Genomic DNA, 15,479 nt, shown 5'->3' with positions numbered 1-15,479 from the left:
ATGAGTTAATAATATGTTAGCTTCTTATAAGTTACTCAGGCAATTCTTTTTAATACTCCAGCGTTTTCTCCCGCGCCGCCGGCTTCCCAATTATATGCGACGCTCTGCGGCCGCCACGGGAACGAAAATCTTATTTACTCTTCTTTCCGGTTTTTCTCCGGAAGCGCGTGTAGTGGAAGCTAGCCAATGATATCGGAGCTATTTAAGCAGCCGAATATTTCGCTCAGTAGCCTCGGTTAAGAAAACAGTTAAGTGGATTGGATTTAGCTCAGTTGTATAATTTTCTGGTTTCAAGTCACAATAACAACTCTTATCAATTACAATTCTTTATCAATATCGGTAAATTACATTGAGTTCCTGCTTTTTTTTGTCTCAGTACTGACAAAAACGCCATGATTTAATGTTAAATTGTTAAAACATAAACATTCACTATTAAAACACTCCCTTGGTGAAAAAGCAGCCGACGACTCGAGGTCGAGGAGCCATACGAGCGGGATTTTTTTTTTCGACAAGAGAGAGACCAACATTCGGATTTTTTCCCGCGCGGGCGAAATGAGAAGAAATCTCTGGATACATTACGCCTATGGAGCCTGAGTAACTTATTGGGAGCTAACATATTATTAACTCATGATACAATATAAAGTTCGGGGTTTACACAAAGAAAGAACTCAAGTTGGGTGTTTTACCGAATTCTTTCTCTTTCAAACGCTTCTGGACATAAGTTCATGTTAAAAATTTATAAAAGATGCCATAAGTGTGCATCGGCATAAGTCTATGTTGTAAACTCATCGAGGGGATTATCACTAAAACTATCTGTTCTTCGATATTACAATTACAGCATAAGTAAATTTAAACGAGTAATAATTTTATCACTGTTTAGGGTAGGGCATCGAGGGGCTATTCACTCTGATTTAATGCTCTGTAAATGATTTGAGCATTGTAAAAGATAGCGCTGTTCACTCATTAGGGTAAGGTATAGAGGGATTATCCACTCATAAGGTAGGATATAGAAGGGCTATTCACTCATTAGGGTAAGGTATATAGAGGTTATCCACTCATTAGGGTAGGGTATAGAAGGGCTATTCACTCATTAGGGTAGGGTATAGAGGGGCTATTCACTAAAATTTTCTCTACTACTGTTAAGTACGGTACGATGTGTCTACTATTACGAGCCCTTGGGTCGTCTAGTTTAGTCTATCTTGTGCTCCTCAGCCATGACACTAGCCAAATCGGGATCAGTAATTCACGTGGGGCTTATCACTCTCATAATCCCTGCACACCGATTACGGATTGAATAATCATTTTAGCCGTCTTTAGACGTTATAAGACTGGGCTAAACAATAACCATATCTATAGGGCCCTTTCAAGGTGGACCCTTATGGGCGAGCCTTGGACTATAGTCGGCTAACCAATAATCTTTAGCCTAATGGCATTCAGAGATAATATTGATTCGAAAAAACTTGGAACACTAGACTTAAAATAAAAGAGCAAAATGAAGAAAATCTAATCTATGTTCTAATTAAGTAGAGAATTGTTGCACCTTTTATGCGAATGTTACAGGCTTATGGGAGTCTTAGAGACATAAGCGAATCTAACAGACCTATACGAATATTATAGACTTATGTTTATGACGGGTTGTGGTCTAGATGGCGGGTTATGGTCTAAATGACGGGTTGTGGTCTAGATGGCGGGTTGTGGTCTAGATGGCGGGTTGTGGTCTAGATGGCGGGTTGTGGTCTAGATGGCGGGTTGTGGTCTAGATGGCGGGTTGTGGTCTAGATGACGGGTTGTGGTCTAGATGACGGGTTGTGGTCTAGATGACGGGTTTTGGTCTAGATGGCGGGTTGTGGTCTAGATGGCGGGTTGTAGTCTAGATGACGGGTTGTGGTCTAGATGACGGGTTGTGGTCTAGATGGCGGGTTGTGGTCTAGATGACGGGATGTGGTCTAGATGACGGGTTGTGGTCTAGATGACGGGTTGTGGTCTAGATGACGGGTTGTGGTCTAGATGACGGGTTGTGGTCTAGATGATGGGTTGTGGTCAAGATGACGGGTTGTGGTCTAGATGACGGGTTGTGGTCTAGATGACGGGTTGTGGTCTAGATGACGGGTTGTGGTCTAGATGACGGGTTGTGGTCTAGATGGCGGGTTGTGGTCTAGATGACGGGTTGTGGTCTAGATGACGGGTTGTGGTCTAGATGACGGGTTGTGGTCTAGATGACGGGTTGTGGTCTAGATGACGGGTTGTGGTCTAGATGACGGGTTGTGGTCTAGATGGCGGGTTGTGGTCTAGATGGCGGGTTGTGGTCTAGATGGCGGGTTGTGGTCTAGATGGCGGGTTGTGGTCTAGATGGCGGGTTGTGGTCTAGATGGCGGGTTGTGGTCTAGATGGACTTAGTTTTTTCTCTTTGAAAAATGTTATACATCAGACTGAAGCGGCGTTCATTGTAGGATTTTTTTTTTCAGTTTCAATAAATCAATAAATAAATGTATGAAATCATAAATTATGCTTGATAAACTGGTTTTGTATGCAATATTACCGCGTCAAGCGGAGGGGGTTGGACACTTTTCAAAATCACATACATTTTTGTCGAAAACCCAAAATCCCTAAATATTTTCCATGAAAAAATTAACAGTGAAATCTTAAATGCCCTCCAAAAGAATAGCGTTAAAATATCAAAATCATATATTCAAAATCCATCATACAAAAACGCCATTTGTCCGACCCCTCGGCGTGAAGTCATTACTTTAAATTATACAGAAAATTCATTTAGATTTTGACCATTAAAATTTGAATAAAGAAATGTCACAAATTTCCACAAATGTTATTTAAAGTAAGAGTATTCAATTCATATACATCGGAAAATATAATAACTGGGGCTGTGGAACGCTTCTTAAGTCTCAGTGAAGAACCAAAATTTCGGTAGAGAGAAAAATTTCTAAGTCCATCTAGACCACAACCTACCATCTAGACCACAACCCGCCATGTAGACTACAACCTGCCATGTAGGCCACAACCCGCCATCTAGACAACAACCAGCTATAATTTTGGCCGAAACGGCGTTCCATAATATACCCTTGTCGTCTATAAGGTTGTTTGAGCCAAAACGTTTTTGAAGTTTATTCGTTCGTAATAAGACTAAGAGTCGCTAAAATCTAAACAAACTAATCAGATCAGGAAGGGAGTTACTCGATCAAGTTAATCCCTAACCGGTAACGAATATCTGCATTCCCACATATTTCCTTGTCATCCAGATATTGGCAATAAAAGAAAAACATTATAAAGAAATGATCGTGACCGCGACGCTTTCCAAGCAAAACATTGAAATATTTCCTTTCGAAAACGATTAAATTTTATTTTTTAACAGTCGATTTTAATTTTCAGCCAACCCTTAAAAATATACTTGACTTGTCTCGGATTACCATTTCCTCAAGGTCTTTGCTAACGGACAAAAATTTTCTAAATTCCACGCAATTTATCAAATTTGTTTTTTCAAGTAGCGTTAAAAATTGCCCAATATTTTTCAGTAAATACTGGCTTAGTCTTAACCCTGAACTTAAAAATATTTCAATTTCAAAGCGAGTGACCGATTACACAAATGTTATTTTCAAAACAATAGCAATTTCAAACTGCCATTTCGAATGTAATACATAATGGAATTGACGTCAGTCAGAACTTTAAAGATGGGAAAATTATTTCCTCTTATTGTTCAAAAATTATTTCCTAATTCACGTTCACGTTTGGGGTAACGTGATACATCTTTAAAGGGAACCACCAGACAAAGAGGACTGATACCTATTACAGTAGGAAGCCACTCTACTTGGTACTATTGCACTTTGTGCGCCAAGTACCCTAGCCTCCTGGTGTAAATGGTATCAATCCTCCTAGTCTGGAAACTTTGTATAGGAAGGGACAAGGAAATTTAATAAACTTTGCGCTTAAGTAGAATACAATGAAGAGAGATTACGTTTCCTCAGGAAGTGTTTAAATTGCGCAATTAAAACGCCACACGTATTCTGGGTGCTGCCGTGTTTATTTAAGTAGGTCTAAAAAGCACCTCGCCAACTAAGATACTTGACCCAAATAACGTGTGTTTCACACTCCCAAAACCCGTGCCACTTATAACTGTATTGTTTACAATTAACAATTTCTTTTGAAATTAATTAATCTAAGCACGATCCTCTTTTTTTTACTCGAGGTTATTCGGTCAATGCAAAGAGTACAGACAGAACTTCCAGTTTTAACTAATTTAATCATTAAATAGTAATTAGTTGAAAATATACTTCATTAATTGGTAATTTATACGGTATAAACAAATAAATCGGTTCCACCCTCACTCTTAATTAACATAAGTTCATAAGGTATGTTCCATAAGTTTGTTACTGGTTAATGATAGCTTGCCATGAAGTTACGTAGGTCATAGATTCGAGGTAAAGCGACGCCTGATGAGGCGCTGTCAAAGGCTTAGTGCAGACTACCTGCAAAACAGCGTGTAGCCAATCCTCGCTTGTCGTTCTCGAACTAGCTTTCAATAAGTCTCTAGCATTACCAACTCTAAGAAGCGTCATACTTATGGAACATATCTTATAAACTTATGCTGATACGTATTGTGTGCTAATTTAATGTAAGAGATAATATACTTAGTGCGGTTTAAAGTCAACGTACCTTTAACCACGATAAACCTTAAAGCGTTGTTTATTTCATTGGCTACATTACAAAAGTTTCCTGGTGGTGTTTATGAGTAATTGGGGTTAGATTCAATAGATGACTTTTCTTGTTTTATGTCGATTATTTAAAATAGAAATTTAAGTAGATTGTTTCCCCCTGATCTAAGATACCCTGTTGTATTTTCTTCAACAAGGTTTATTCAATTTTTCGAATAGACCGGTTTGGTTTTAAACATAAAAGGAAATTGAGTTTCAAAATTTTATATGGGGTATGTTAAATTAGAATTGTTTTCTATATACAAATAAACGTAAACAGGCTCTAAACACGCGATGTTACACACCTATTTACATTTTTATTGGAGTTCTTTCCTTGTTATTTATTATCGAAATTGCATATTGAAGAATGTAAAGTGGTTCTACTCGCAAAACGCAGATGGAACGCTATAGCATGTGTATCCAATTTTTGGTAACGTAAAGAAAGTATAAGCAATTGAAATTTGAACGGTAAAAAATCTATCAGGTGGTAATGATCATCCAATACTGAGGTCTAAACTTAGTTAATTGCTTGTATCTTCATAATAATGTAGAAGTATATATATAAAGTTCCAATTTGAAGTACTCATTATTTTAATTCTAATGTTAACTAAATTTGAATGATTTATAACTTCAATACTATGAAAAAGGGTCAAGCTTTACGTGTGATACTTCAACGCGTATTTATAGACATTCTAGTAAGATAAATTTCAGTTTTTCTAGAATTGAAATCATTGTTTGTACAAACATTTCCTTATCGCGGTTGGTTTATGTTTAGAATCCAACAAATAAAACAATTCATATAATAGAATTATGCCTTGTTTTCAAATTGAAAGTGGTTTAACCACCTTCCTTCCTTCCCACTATGAAACAAACAAAAATAAGTTCTCATTGAATAATTTTCCACTCACGTAGAATCTTAACAGTATCTTTAATTAAAATAAGAGCTCTTTCTTTGTTCGTATAAAATTATAAGGTTCCCTCTCCGATGAATAGAATTGACGGCGTATACTACAGATGTAAAATTATCTTTATGAAGAAAATTGAATGAAAATTGCTAAGCCTAAATTTTCCTTTACACAATTTTTTTTACTCCTGACACTTCCGTATTGCTGGCGAGTACATTAAGGACTCATTGTGCTTCGATTTAGAATCCTTTATCATGTAATAAGTCTCCCCTAGAGTGCGCAGTAATAAGCACCGTCCGTGTTTCAAAATATGATTGTCACATCGTGATTTGAACCATTTTTTTTTGAACGTGTACTCCTTTCAAACGTGATCAACTTCGAGTCGCGGTTACCCTTTGGCTATACTGTAAGGTGGTATAAGATAAAATCATACCTAAAGACATACAATCGGAGGTAATTTACCACTTAAATTGGGATGGGATGGGTGTAAATTTAAAAATTAATTATAAAATCAAATCGTAAATGTGTCAATTTTCATTTATAAAAATACATGTCAACGCCCTTACCAAAATAATGTTTGGTATTGAATTTTGATTAATCAGATTTCATCTTTTATTTAATTTAATTGGCAAAAGAACAATTCGCATTTTAATAAATAAAATTTAATTAATAAATGCGCAGAAAAATAATCGTGTCATCGCCCTTTCCTTGTTGAAATAATGTTTGTTATTATTTAATGATTAATCAGATTTCACCTTTTTTTTTTACTTAAATTCAAAACAACATTCTCATTTTAATAATTTTTTCCCCTTATACTTAAAGTTAAAAATGGAAAAAAAAATTATATAATCCCTTTGGGCTTGTTTATTACGTAATATCTCCAATTATTTCTAATATAGATAATTTAATCCAAAAAAAGCAAAACCTTGATCTTCCTTATAACGAGGATCATTATGTAAAAGAGAGCGTTTATAATTATAATTATCAAATAATAAACCATCGTTATCGTCACTTTAAATCAGTTGAAATATTTTCATTAATGGTGATATATTTTCATTTAATTTCCCACACGATATCCTAAAGGGATAACGAAATCTATATTCACATATCCGTCCCAAATCTATATAAGAATCTTTCGATTTTTTGAAATGAAAGCCACACTTGGAAATAATAACTAGAAGGCATAAGAAAGACACTATTTTTCATTTCATGTCTTGTACATACAGTTTCAACCTGCGTACGTACAATCTTTCAAAAAGGGAATGAATGACCTGAATCTTGGACGTGGTTTCTTTTTTATTTAGGAAAATTCGCAAAGGGTCGAATAGGCCCAGAAGCAACATTTGTTAAAAGTTCTAGAATCAAAAAGAAGAAGAAGAAAAAAAAACACCCTAAATATTCTCCTATGGCCTTTAATTCGAGACATTTTCTAGGTCAGTTAGTCACTTTTATTAACCTTACTATTAAATCATAGCTTCTTTCTATTTGATTGAAATTTTAATGTTTGGGGGAGAAATTTAGCTACCGGTGGTGCTGCAGAGAAATTTATTTAAAGCTGTCTTTTTTTTTGGTATGATTTTGGGTAAAAAGTTATATGGTTTTCTATAAAAGCTTGGATGCCCCATATAATTCTTTTATCACAAAGAGCCTCAGGCACGTTTATACCTAATTAACTTTGATCCTGCATGCTTTTTTAATTTTATTGCTTAAAAATCTATACTGCGTAGAAAGTTTAAAACCATTTCGTGAGACGCGCGACGTGCACTTCTGTGAATTGTTATTTTTTTTTGTCTCGCGACACCTTGATACGGCATTTTGAGGTGAAAAACGTGAAACCTCGTCTAGCCACTAATTTATCAACCTTGTCGAAGGCGGGAGACGAATTGCACGCAATATGCATTAAAATATGCGAGGACTAAGGGTCTGTTATTGTTGTTGGGCGGTTAATTATTTGGAGCCTGTGTCCTGTGTGACGGGCTGGCTTACTACATCTTGCGCAATGTTATGGTTGACGTAACCTTTCCGGAACTTTAGTTTAGAGTTACTATTTGGTTCGATGGATTCGTTTAAGTTTGTAAGCTTAAAAACTTAACTTCAAAACTTGACTCCTTCATCTCCCACGCTTATAATGCGGATGACCGCGATTTTTAGGCCTACCTAGTTCCTTCCAGACACGAGGAAATACTTAGTGCATCCCTGATCGTTCGTTTTGAGTCTCTAGACAAGACGTTTTAAGTGTTTTGTAACTTCTTTTTTCCTCCCATTATTTTTGGGTTTAGCTCGAATTTTCTATAAAAAGCGGATAACTCAAGATCCGCGCGCGAGCAATTTTGTTGACCTTTCCCCAATTTTAGCCTTGACCTATGGATGCGTCCTACTCTTTCGAAAGATTGTTAATGTTTAAGGGTTGTTTTATTACTTACCTTATACGCCATACGGTATTTTTAAAATTCGTTTTACCAGGTCATCCGTAAATGGATAAATTTATTGGTAAACTTGGTATTTGGTAATTTTGGTTTGGAAAAACGTCTATTTTTGAAATGTATGTACGGGAAGTGATTTTTTGGTGGTGGTTTTTGTGGTTCAGTTGAGAGGGTTTTGTTAAATGGGAAGTTGTCCATGAATGGTTTGTCTAAATAATTAATAGACCATATCAAATCCTTTATTATTGGTGAGTGAGGCTAATGAATTTGCATTTTTATATTGGTTTGATTTGTTTGGATAATTTTTGCCAAGTTTATTTTAAGTTCTCTACCCCCGAATATATTAAATTTCAACAATAGATAACGTACTGCCAAAGTTACGATGTTCAAAGTGAACACTAAGGTTTGTGGTTTCTCCTATGGATAGTTCTATGCACTTGGATTTTTTAAAATAATATTTTCTTGACCCCCTAGAGAGGTTTTAATCAAATACATTCAGTAACATTAGATAGTGGACAATACACTCAAATATTGTTGTAAGGACATTGTTTAAAACGCCAGCGTTGGTTATTTGGTTACGGCATATATACGCAATAATATATAAAATAGTTAATTCTAATTATATCTCATTGTAGAGTTAAACAATTACGTTATTAAAAATAGATCAACGAATTAAGGCCCCGCAATTATAAACCAACCATTTCTTAATAATCATTATAAAAAGGTTTTACGAAATACAAAAGGAAAAGAAAACAAATTGATTAACTTTCTAAAGATCGAAAGTGTATTATTTCCACACTTAAAACAAAGAATATATATTATAATAATAATACTAGAAAAGTTTCTTTCATATTTAAATTAGAAAGGAATAAGAAGTAAGAAAATAAATTGGGCCATGGATTGAAATAAAATTGACATTCTTTGAATAACAAATAAAACGAAAAAATTTTAATTAAAAATTAATTGCAATTATGTATAACGACAGAAACCTAATTAGAAACGATTAATCATTTCGGTTAAGTAGGAAATGTCGTTCATTTTTAAATAATCTCCGCCCAAAGCTTATACTTCGTAGAAAAATTGGTTTGGAAAAAAAAATTGTCTGAGAAAATAAAATCACCCATTTCCATAATTAATATTTTGACTGAAAGCTCAGCGGGTTTGAATTTAAGGTAAAGAACCTTCCGACGGTAAGAGAACCTCTTGAATATGATTAACCTCTATATTTAAAAGACACCCCCTGCTTATTAATCAAGATTAACCAGTTTAAAATGCATCTGAACAAAGTTTTATTTTCTTGACCTTTTCTGAATATCAGTTTAAATTGAGAATATTTGAAAAAAAAAACATTTAATATTAAATTTCTAATGTTGAAAATAGGTAAACTATTTGTGTAGGCTAGCTAATTTATTTATTAACTCGTTTAAAATTATGTTATGATGGTTAATTCAATTTAACGATTCAAAACTGGGCGCCAAATCCGGGAGCAATAATGGGTGAACTCACTGGTAAATAATTTTATATTAAAATTTATTGAATCCCTCCACCCCTAAATTTAGTAATGAATTTAAACGCAAAAAATTTAACTAAGCATAAAAAAATCAAAGAAAAATAATATATCACGGTTTATAGTTTTCGAGATCGCATCATTTTTAATTTTTTAATAAAAAATCTCGATAAAAAATAGGTTGGACTTTGCACAACGAAAAATCGGACCTAGACCTGCTTGCATGAAATTAACTTTCTCCTCGGCTCTTTACCATACATTCGCTAGCCGCGTTTTAAACTTCAAGGATAATCATAATTATGAAATGGCCGAAACATTTCGTTTTCTGTAAATTTAAAAAGAACTTCATAGTTTTTTCCTTAAGAAAGTAATTCGTGTATACTAAAGAAGATTACTCGCTATACTGTACATACGTGTGTCTAGAAACTTCTCTAAAGGTAAATATACAATGAAAGAGCTCTTGTAGTTGTAAATGACTACGGCCTACATGATTATTCAGCCACAACCGGCGTAGGAAATGGCCTAACTCTAGCTGTGTTACACGAAACGTACGTTGCAAATCATAAGTTTAGCCCGTTTACCGTTGAAAAATAAAAAGAGAAAGAGACCGAGCTAGGTTTAGTCTAAAATATTTTCGAAAAAGTTAGGGTTACGCCACGTTAATGTTTTGTGTATTTTGCAAAGCTTGTAGTACAGTGTAATTGTTTAATTTGTTTTAAATGATACGCTTCTTAACTTGTAACAAACAACAAACTCAAATAGAGCGAGCAAAGAGTTGAGCAAAAACTTAACTTTCTCATTTAACCTGATTAATGAAAATAGTACACCTGGTACAAAGCGGATATCCAAATACCCTTGACTTGGCTTTTTAACAAATTAGGCCTTACTATCAGTACAGTTGTTCTTAGGTATGTAATATCAAGGTAATAGTAGTTAACGTGGACAACCGGTAATACGCTTAAAATTCTCGCATAAATTGGCAAGATAAAACCGTTATATCGATTAACTATAGCTAGTACATCTACATCTAATAAATAATTAATGATTTCACAATCGCCCTCCGAGATGTAATTTTTATACTGTATCCCGTGGTGTGATTAATTAACATTCTTAAGACGTTTTTAGCTCGGGGACTTGTCAAGAACTATTTATTACTCGCTCCATTGTAGACTTCATTACCAGTATCATTTTACGTCATTTTTCATTGGCCACTAAAGCCATCTGCCAACGTGGAGTATTAATTATGTAGATTATGCTGTAGAGTAATAAACTTTGAGGGAAGCTTCCATTGCTGCTCCAGTAAAATTACTCCAAATAAAATGCTAATAGATAGTCATTTTTAATTAAACTTAGTAGGTAGAATTTCTATGGGAGGTTTGGATGAAACAGCCAAACACGTGACAAATCCAGGTAATCTCGTTCTGGGTCTACAGATACTAAAGTCCGCTTATGGCTGTGCCCATAATAATGCCAGTAGGATTTCTAAGTGACCCCTATCTCTCTATCCATGAAAGACCCACAAACGTTCAAATTACATCGAAAGAAAAACTACATTTTAGGTCTAAATCATTTAAAAAAAATTTATTTCACGACTTTTACCTTTATCTCTAATTTTTTTCTTGGGAAAGTAACCGCATCCTACACACTTTGAAATATCTTCTATAATTCCTTCAATATATATTTGGGAGACAGATAAAATCCCGTTATTGAAATGACGTGGGCTGTCGCCCACTCGCAAAATACTTAACCTAGTTACCTTTATTTTTTTATTGTTAAATAAATAAGTATTATTATTTATTTTAGATATTTCTAGACTCAAAGAACCCGACAATCCGTATTGGAAAATTGTAGTTCAAAACAGATTCTTCCATTGAAAAGAAAGAAAGTCATCATCTAAGTTGTGAGTACTTAAATACTTTTAAATGGAGTTTTATTTTTTTGTAGACCTTCAATGTTACTCGAGTATATGTTAAATAATATAGATGGATGTTCTAGCCTTTGGTTTTACTGTAAACTGACACGGTATATATCATTAAGGCGCAATATTTCCATTGCGCGGTAAATCTGGAAAATGACTACTTATGAAAATAATATGAGAAAAAAAAGTGCTTTTTTTCAAAACGCCCTTCCTGTCAAAATTACTCCCCCGCTTCCTCTAATATAATTTTAGAAGTAGCAGCTGCCTCGCATTATGTATACACCACATTGCCCTCACCCCGACATTTTCCCAATAGTTTATGATTGAACCTACTTACATCTATTTGGGGACATAATCTAGTCTGCTAATATCATCAAAATTTTAGAAATCAGATTTTCCTAAGACGACTTCTTAATGCATGTTCAATCAATCTCAATATTTTTATTGTACGATATTTTCAAATGTTTGACTTGTGACATCATTAAAGGGAGACGCTATTAGTACTTGTGACATCATTAAAGCGAGTATAAAGTTCAAAGTTTAGATGTGAGCACGAATGTCATCTAATTACCAGTCTAGTGTTTAACAGATGTAGATGTTAGGAGAAATCTGCTCTAGTTAAGTTAACAAACATGCAGAACACTTTCAGTTCAGTTTATACTCCCTTTAATGCATCTATTTTGTTGCTTTTCCTGAAATGTTGATTCCAGTTGAGTTTTAAATCATAAAATACCAATTATTGGTCTCGGCTATTAAAATTTTGCGTTCCAAATTCAAATTTGTTGACTGTCAAACCAGTCCTTTGGAAATCATTGTTTTATTTTAATTATCAATTGAGTCACAAAGTTTCTAACTCTCATGTAAGACAATGGTCTCATATTTCGGGAAGATAGTATAACCGCGTTAAACCTGTTTCATTTTAAAAACTCGTCAGATGCGTAACAAATTGGGTGGAAATTCGTATTTGCTGTTTTCCTGTTATCTTTTTTTCTTAACCTGATGGGTAATTGTTACGTTGTGAGATAGATAAAAACGTGAATTATAAATTTCACGGGAAACTAGTTTTAGTTGAATACAGTGATTTTTCTCCCCTCTAAGTGAACTAGGAATTGTTGGAAAGTTTCGAAGATGTTACCTTTTGGGTAATATAAAGTTGAAATTAACTCTTTCATTCAATTTAAAGTGAAAATTATCAAAAGCTTAAAAGGTTAGACCGAGGGGCACATCACTAAGTTGGTATCAGAGTACCTTTTAGTCAGTGCAATCGAAAGCTTTATAGTTAGAACGAGGGGCACATCACTCGGATGGTAACAGAGTACCTTTTACTCAGTGTAATTAAAAGCTTAAAAGGCTAGACCGAGGGGCACATCACTCACTCATTTGGTATCAGAGTACCTTTTAATCAGTGGAATCCAAATTAATCAATACATTAATCTGACTGAATTAAACAAAGCTTAGTACACTTTGTTAAACTGTCTCTTAAAATATATATAATTTTAGTAACGTCACTTCTAACTTGACCGCAATTACGGGATAAATTGTCGGCGTTCATTGCTATGCGTCATATATCCTGACTTTGATAGGATTTCATTGTCTAAGAAATATTATTTCGCGATGACGTGATGTCTAACACTGAATACACAAAGTTGCAATAGCGGATAGACATGACGTTACTGCGTTGTAAATCAAACACCGAAATTATTTACCTGAATTCAAAACCTCGTGTATACTTAACGTCAGATATTTTTCAAGAGACAACCAACCCATAAATGAAATGAACATACATACATACATTGTTTAACGAAATGTGTGGCCTCTCTAGCTTAAAAAAGAAACGTTCAAAATAGCTCACGGGCCTGTTGAGTTAGCGTTTTTCCCACACATATGCTTATAAGGACTGTTAAGGCAAACGAGTAATCCATTATTGTCACTGAGTTACGAGGTAAAAGTAACCAAGTCAAACCACCCCGTTAATTATAATAACAATTTATATTCCTGACTTTCACGTTGCACCCTAATTAGTAACTACCTTGAAGAGTTACTTTCATTCAAATTCCAGTACCCTTAAATGATAAAAATAAGATCAAAATAAACTTACGGTTTATCCACGTGTTTGATGAATCAGAAAAACATCAAGAAAAGTCTCCAAAAAACACAGATTCTTGTAACGAATTTTTTAAAACTTCGAACGTGAGAAACGGTTTGAGAATCAAAACATCTTGAATGGATGGACTACTACAACTTCTAAAGACACGCCAAGTTTAAAGAAAAATTTAGTACGGGTGATACGGGGGCCCCTCTTTACGTATATAATGCTCCCGATGCACTTAAATGAACATTATACACCGTCTACGCGATACCAAAGCAGTTTCTATATAACCTAAGATGGGGAGATGCGTTCCTTTCGGACGAACTCCGGCAAATGCGTCTCTGTTAGGGTAGTATTTGTTGAAACGCAGCACACAGGACGGGCCTTGAGACCGTAGAACCTGCTATTAAGGAAACGAACGTCCCACTACGACCCGAGTGTATTTCTACTAACCCTCCCTTCAAAATTTTCCTCCTCCATCACGATTTTTTTTCCGTTTTTATTTTATAAATGCATTAACATAATAGGGGTAGAAATACAAAGTGGTGTTTTTGCCTCCCCACCTTTGAAGTTCACTCGCCCGCAGGTGAGCGTGACGGACCGCATTCCATTATTATATCACACAACCAAACCAACTACCAAAACGTCTCCTCAAATACAACGTACATGCCAAAACCTAGGCAGGAAGGGACCGACTGGATTGGATTGGTTGAATAGGGTTTTGAGCATTTGTTTTACCCTAGAAAGTCACGTGAATTGGGTTCAATATCTGTTACATTTAATTGGAAGGAAATTAGGAGGCGCTCGACAGGTATTTCTTTCAAAAAAGAAAACACTGTCCAAAGAGTGTAAAGTGCCAAAGGGTTTTTTAAACGTGTAATCCCATATTTTAAAATTCTAACTGGGGTGGTTCCAATTATTTACTTTGCATAAATTCATTTTCACAGAAATTGTTTACTCATGTCCGTATCCCTTTTTAAGGTCAAGAAAGTTCATTTGTTTTCTGAAACTAACACGATCAATGTTAACTATTGAACGTTACACTTGGAACAAGAGTATGTGAACTAGAAACCTTAGTCCGGCCTGCACTGTTTGAGTCGCGAAAATTGTACAGAAGAGTGTAACCCTTTAATTTTTGGGCAAGCAACAGCACCACTGACGTGAGAAATAGGGACTAAAGATGAGAGTAAACGCTGCATGTTGAAGAGTTGGTGGTCGAGAGAATACCCACAGAGAGTTTGGAGCCAAACCCAGTCAACATATTTTGCAACAACCCCATACATACTCTTGGGTTTTAAAAAATTAGATCCTGTTAAACATTGGGTCGAAATGATAAATATGGCAACTTAACATCGATAAATTACTTTCGTCCCATAATAGTTCCGTATTTTTGATCAATTGAATATCTGCTACTAGCTTTGCAATGGTGCCCTACTTTAGTACCAAAGTTAATAGAGTCAGTTAGTTGTAACACAGGTGGGAAATGTATGCTTAGGAAATGACAAATAGTCATCGATGCTGTCAAATTTGACATGTATTGTAATGTAAGAAACGATTGCTTAGAGCCAGAGCTCGTTCCAAGAAAAACGGAAGCGAGTCGGTGAAGGATTAAAGGCAGTTTCAAATTGATTGGAAAGCCATATCTAGCGCAATATGAGGGACTTTTCACGCTCAGTCACGTATGGTTTTGTAATAATAATTAAATCCATACGAACAGGGTACCCCTATATGAATCCATTGCGCTGTAACTTCCGTATTAGTTTTATTTAATGAGTTGGGATTTTTTTAAGCCCTTCCGGCTCTCGTATTTAGTTTTTTGGCAGTTTGGACCAGGGCGACAATGAATTTTTATGGCATTTCCATCGATCCAAAACGTTTATTCATTTATTTAAAAATAAAATAACCCCAAAAGAAGAAAAAAAAATACCCTTATG

At 35.0% G+C, this 15,479-nt stretch overlaps 1 protein-coding gene across 3 annotated transcripts in view; it reads right to left on the bottom strand.

The window, feature by feature from the left end:
- The window catches only part of LOC149692068 (uncharacterized), a 30,138-nt gene extending 16,208 nt beyond the window's left edge, over positions 1-13,930 (bottom strand). For 2 of the 3 annotated variants that reach the window (XM_089867722.1, XM_089867726.1), the window contains exon 1: positions 13,555-13,929. The gene's annotated coding sequence lies outside the window, so the exon portion shown is untranslated. Of the gene's footprint in view, positions 1-13,554 lie in introns of all 3 variants that reach the window. The other variant, XM_089867727.1, reaches the window with a different exon arrangement.
- Between the last annotated feature and the right edge of the window lie 1,549 nt (positions 13,931-15,479).

Source organism: Phalangium opilio, unplaced genomic scaffold, assembly GCF_054372755.1.
Source record: "Phalangium opilio isolate 3A_F unplaced genomic scaffold, DU_Popi_V2 ptg000024l_1, whole genome shotgun sequence".
In the NCBI taxonomy this organism is placed as follows: Eukaryota; Metazoa; Arthropoda; class Arachnida; order Opiliones; family Phalangiidae; genus Phalangium; species Phalangium opilio.
The sequence above is the reverse complement of the archived record's forward strand: the minus strand, read 5'-3'. Positions and strand labels throughout refer to the sequence as shown.